Source organism: Magnolia sinica, chromosome 11 (genome assembly GCF_029962835.1).
Source record: "Magnolia sinica isolate HGM2019 chromosome 11, MsV1, whole genome shotgun sequence".
Taxonomy (NCBI): Eukaryota; Viridiplantae; Streptophyta; class Magnoliopsida; order Magnoliales; family Magnoliaceae; genus Magnolia; species Magnolia sinica.
Genome location: NC_080583.1, coordinates 16,647,349 through 16,653,348, shown reverse-complemented (window position 1 = coordinate 16,653,348; position 6,000 = coordinate 16,647,349).

Sequence of the window (6,000 nt, the reverse complement as noted above, 5' to 3'; positions counted from 1 at the left end):
CGCACAAGGTAGTGGACCTGGAGATTTACGCAGCAAGAGTGCCTACGCAGCGGAAGAGAACGGAAACAACTTGTGTTTGGAACGAATTTTGGGACCACCTGGGCTGGTGTCGTGGCCACCCGTTGCAGATTTTGGACGGTCTAGATCATTGATCCGTTCGCTGACATGATCGTGAAATGGCCGTGAAAAGCGGACAGCGTCCGGACGTGTTTCTTACCCACGTATTGTACTGAGATGCTCAGTGGGCCTCACAATGATATTTTTGGTGAAATTCACCCCGTATATTGTATTCTTGGCAAAAAACCAGTCAGAAATGAGTGGTTTTGGTGTGATCCACTGTATTAAATTAACTCGTCGTTCATCCTACTTTTGACGGTGATCTATGCATGTCCACGTGCATGGAAGAAATAGGTAAGCTTGAAGAGGGTTGCGGCCACCCCCCTGAGTGAATGGACAGTTCAGATCATCCATTTGGATCATATGTGGGCCCCATTAGGAATCACGCAGCGGACAGCATCTGCTCGCTGCCAATTCACGCAGAGAAGACGGCTTAACTGAGGTTGAGTGGACCGTCTGGTCTGATGTGTCGCAGGTGTGTACCTGCTGTGCACACTCGCCCCTTCATGTGGGGTCCATCATGATGTAGATGAGAGATCCGATCCATCCATCCATTTTGTCACCCTGTTTAAGGGGTTGAGACCAAAATTTAAGCATAGCAAGATATCAGGTGGGCCCAGATCGATAATTCATGGGATGATCTGACCATTAGACCACTTACACAAGGATCCAATGGCTGAAATATGTATGGTTAATTTATGGTCCTCAGGCCAAATGGATGGTGAGAACCCTATGATCTTACTTTCTGGACGATTTTCAGGCCCGTTTAACATAAGTGACTTGATTTTCTCGGATCTCTGGCGTGTAAATCTTTCGATCTCGGTCCCCTGGGGTCCGTTCCTTGCCTTGGTGATTTGTGAGTGTTAAATCCATGCTTTTAGTACCATTTTTCAGTCCATGCTCCTAAATTCACCATGTAACACAAACACGATTAAAATAGGCCGTTAAACGGTATCATGCTTGTAAAATTAGGTAATAAATGGGGTTAAATATGTAATATTTAACCCTTAACATAATCCCCAACCAGCATTTTACTAGTCCCGAGTAAAGTATGCGAAAAATAACTTAAAAATTACAGGACAATTTCTATAAACTCAAGTGATTTTTAAAAAACAATCTAGATACTAGAATTCTAAGATTCATGAATGTTGGGCATTACTTTCTACTGGACTCAAGCACACGTTAAAATTCATAATCAAGTTAAAAGTATTAATCTATCAATTAGAAAAATTATAAACATTGAGTTTCATGGTTGTATAGTGTAATCTCGACTTATCATCATTAAGAGATTCAATCGTCAATTTCATAATAACATTGATAATCATAAGAGCATTTAGGATAACCATAACCTACACCAAAACTTGCCTTACAGATCATCTTTTTCATCAGTGGCTTTCATGCTGTGTCAGCCTTGGGGAATCGAACCTTCACCTATAAGGAGCAAACTTATGGTGACGACCATTCGCCCAACCCTTTCCATAGGCAATTGTTATTTAGTTGGGTATTTACTTCCTTTTCTTTTTCTTCAATTCTTCTTTTTCTTCTTCCTATTGATCATGATGGGTAAATTTTCCAAGCTGGTTCCTTTCATGCTTAGTGATTACCAAGTTAATCCTTCAATATCAAACTAAAACCTTAATGTGTAAGCGGGATGTGACATGTGAAATCATGACTCAATCAATGTTTACAACTTCTAATCATGGATTAATAATTCGAACTTAACTGTGAAATCTAATCGATGGCTGAATCCAAGAGTCATAAATTACTAACATCATGTATTTTATAATTCTAAATCAAGGATAGCCGTCAAAATCACTTCGAATTCACAAGAATTTTCAAAAAAAATTAAATTTTTTTTTTCACAATTTTTGCTCAAGACCAAGAAAATACTGATTAGGTAATCTAATCTCTCATCCCCAACCTAAAATCTACATTGTCCTCAATGTAAAAGAGATAAGTATGCAATGTACATAGGACAATGAAAGTAAAAGAGAAGTGATAGAAAGATAGCACCTGATGAGGAAATTGAACGGCCTTTCCAAGGAGATATCAGAGTGAGAGCGGGTCAGCACAAGAGTGAAACCAACAAAAGCAACCTATTCTAAAACAACTTAGAAAGCAAACTAACCTAACGGCATAAAGCAAACTACCCTGGTCCTATGAAAGCAAGGGAAAAGCTACTCAGTCATGCCATAAGGTTCCTCTTCCGGCAAATATGTGGATAAATTTCTCAGTAGGTTTCTCAACAGGATCATCCAAAAGCCCTTTTTGCAATAGGCTTGAATGTCCTGGAGCATAAATGTCCAAAGATATTGATGGACCTCAGTATAAAGTTTCCTTTTAATCTTCTAAAATGTCCAAAGTATATACAATTCACTTGTGGCAGAAAAAATTTCAAAGTTAGTACACCATGATGAATCAAAGACTACAAGTAGATGAAATTTAGAAGAATTCATAGTAGGTGGTGTAGTCTTAACACGCGTCGAGGTTTTAATCTTTGATTCAATTTTCAGCTCCTCCTCCTTTAATAGTAAACATTCAGGATCTGGAGGAGGAGGTACTTTACAATAAGGGTTCTCTCGATCTGTGACAACTACTGAAGTATTGTCTTGTGAGGCATCCACTATTTCTTATATCATGAGATCGTTTTAATTTGCAAAGTGTACCAAGCAATCATTCAAAGAGTTAAAACATTTAGTTGAAAGGAGTTCATTCATCCTATTGATATCTGTGATGATATGTCCAATAACTAATTTATCTTCTTCGAGAGTAGAAATGAGCATACTCTCTTGTTTGTTCTCAAGGTGGGATGAAATCACCACTGGGTATATCTCTTCTTGACCTAAACAGGCATATTCCAAATCAAAGGGTAAAGGTTTTAGGTCAAGCTTTGGTGCTTTAAGGTTAGATGGTAGAGGCACTACATCAGTTTAGGGCAACTCTTCAAATTGTGGCCTCCACCGGTTAACTTCAATTACCAGCTCGATATCAAACATGGCACTTATCTCCCTAATCATGTCATTATTAAAATCATGGGAGTGGGCCAGGCATATCTCTAGAGGGTCAGAGAATAAGGTCAGATGCGCTCTACCTTCCATGAAAGAGTGAATCATATTAATGTCGTGAAAATCGTCATCATCCTCAAACCGTTTGCCTGTATTAAAAAAGATATTTAACTCTAATGTCATATTCCCGAAAGAAATATTCATAACTCCATTCCTGCAATTGATGATTGAGTTTGAAGTGGCAAGAAATGGGCGACCAAGAATGACGGGAATCTGAGTGTTTATGTTACTGATGAGTTCTATATCTAGGATGATCAAATCTACTGGATAGTAGAATCTGTCAACCTGGACCAACACATCCTCGATTACTACTCTCAGTACACGAAGTGATCAATCGACAAGTTATAATATGGTTGGGGTGAGTTTTAATTCACCTAAACCTAACTGTTTGTACACCGAGTAGGGAATCAGATTTACACTCACTCCTAAGTCAAGAAGTGCATGCATAATTTGATAGTCCCCGATTACACATGATATGGTTAGGCTATCGGGATTTTTGAATTTCTGTGACACATCTTGTTTTAGGATGACACTCACTTTCTCAGTCAAGAAGATTTTCTTTTGAATATTTTGACATCTTTTGGTCGTACATAAGTCTTTCAGAAATTTGGCATATGAAGGTATTTGTTTTACAGCATCAAATAGAGGAATGTTGTTCTTCACTTGTTTCAACACCTCTAGAATATCCTGAGAGTTAGAGAGAGATTTTGGTGCAACTAACCGTTAGGGAAATGGAGCAACTGGCTTGTCTCGAAGTTCCGGTTCTAATTCCTGTGGAGCAATGCTAGGTCTATCATTGTTATTCTCTTCCGGGTCCTTAGGCTTTTTAGCCGTAACTAGAATAGTTTTGTTAATGATCTTCCCACTCTTAAGAGTGGTGATAGAATTAGCATGTTCCATCTGATCTGAAGAGCTTGATTCACTTATCTCATATTGCGGTTTGGGATTGAGGAGAGGTTGAGCAGGAAGCATCCCCTTTCCCCCAATCATTATGTGACTCTATCCTTTAAATGGATGATGTAAGTGATCTTATTGCTGATCTAATATCTTGGTTGAATAGCTCTTGGTCTTGAATGTGTTTTAGAATTGGATTCTCTTGAGGTTTCTCTTGATTTGAAATTTGATTGAAGAAACCTTGAGGGGTAGCAGTTTTTCAATTCCTCCAATTGAAGTTTAGATGATTTCTCTAACTAGGATTGTACGTATTAAAGGTAGGTCCATTGAAAGGTCTTTAGTAATTATTTATGACATTGGATTACTCAGTCAGTACCTCTTGAAAGGCAGATATAGTTGGACAATTTTCTGTTGTGTGGCTGTTACAACTACAAATACCACAAATAACTTCCTTACCCTTATCCTTCTTTGATTCCATGGCCTTAAATTTCCTTATGAGATTAACCACTTTAACATTAATATCATCATCCTCTTTCAGAAGGTATACTCCGCCCCTTTCCTTTGATTGAGTGGGCCTAGAAGTGGTACTCGATTTTGGGTATGTGTCCCATAATTGTGCGTTTTCAGCAAATTTATCCAAGTAATCCCACACATCATTGACATTTTTATTCATAAATTCCCCATTGTACATTGTCTCGACCAATTGGCGCATGGAAGATGTCAGACCATCATAGAAAAAGTGCTTAATGCGCCACATTTCAAAACCATGTTGTCGGCAAGAACTTACAAGATCATTGAACCGCTCCCAACATTGGAAGAATGTTTCATCCTCCCTTTGGGCGAAGTTCATGATTGATTTTCTAAGGGTGTTCGTTTTATGATATGAAAAAAATTTCCTTATGAACTTCCTTTGCATATCATTCCATGTGCCAATAAATCTAGGACGTAGTGAATGTAACCACGTCTTAGCTTTCTCTTTCAAAGAAAAGGAAAAGAGTTTCAGCTTGACTTTGTCATTAGACACGTTTGGAAAATATAAAGTGGCTATAATCTCATCAAACTCTTTTAAGTGGAGATGCGAGTCTTCAGATTCAAGCCCATAAAATTTAGGAAGAAGTTAGATCACCCTTGGCTTGATATTCATGTGTCCCGTATTTTCTGAAAAAACCATGCATGAGGGCATGCTCACCCCCGCTTGTTGTAAATAATCTCGTAAAGTATGAGGCAGGGGTACTTGATGCACCTCATTCTCATCTTGGATGTCCTCCACCCTAGGTTGGGGTAGAAGATGTTGGTTTGCAGCTATCACTTCAAATAACTCTGGGGATCTCGAGTGGTGTCTAGTCCTGCGATGGATAGTCAACCTCTCAACCAATCATCCTTTAGTCAAGAGACGTCGAGTATTATCACGGACCCACTTGGGTATGAAACACTCTTAGCCCTCAATTCAGATTCTAAACCTAAACTTAAGAGAAAAAAGGAAATAGAAATTTAGAAAGAAAGAGAAAGGGGTTGGAAAGAAGTTACCAAATTCGAAGTTCCTAAGTTAAAAACCTGCAAAATAAATCAAACTAAGAAAGTCTAGAAATAGCAAGAGATCCTAAAATAAAAAGTAAACTAGTTTCTAAAAAGGGAAAAATTTCTAAAAGAAAATAGAAAATTTCTAAAACAAATTAGGAAAGTTCTAAAACTAAAATAGAAAGAAAATTAGTTTCTAAATGTAGAAAGTTTCTAAAAATAAAACCCTAATTCTAAAAATAGAGAAAAAAATAGAGAAATTAGAAAGAGATTACCAATTTAGAATTTCTATTTCAGAATCCTACAAAACGGGAAAGTTAGGTTAGTTTCTAAAAATCAAACAGAAAAATCCTAACCTAATAATTAGAAAAAAACCTAATCTTAACCTAATTCTAAAACTAATTAA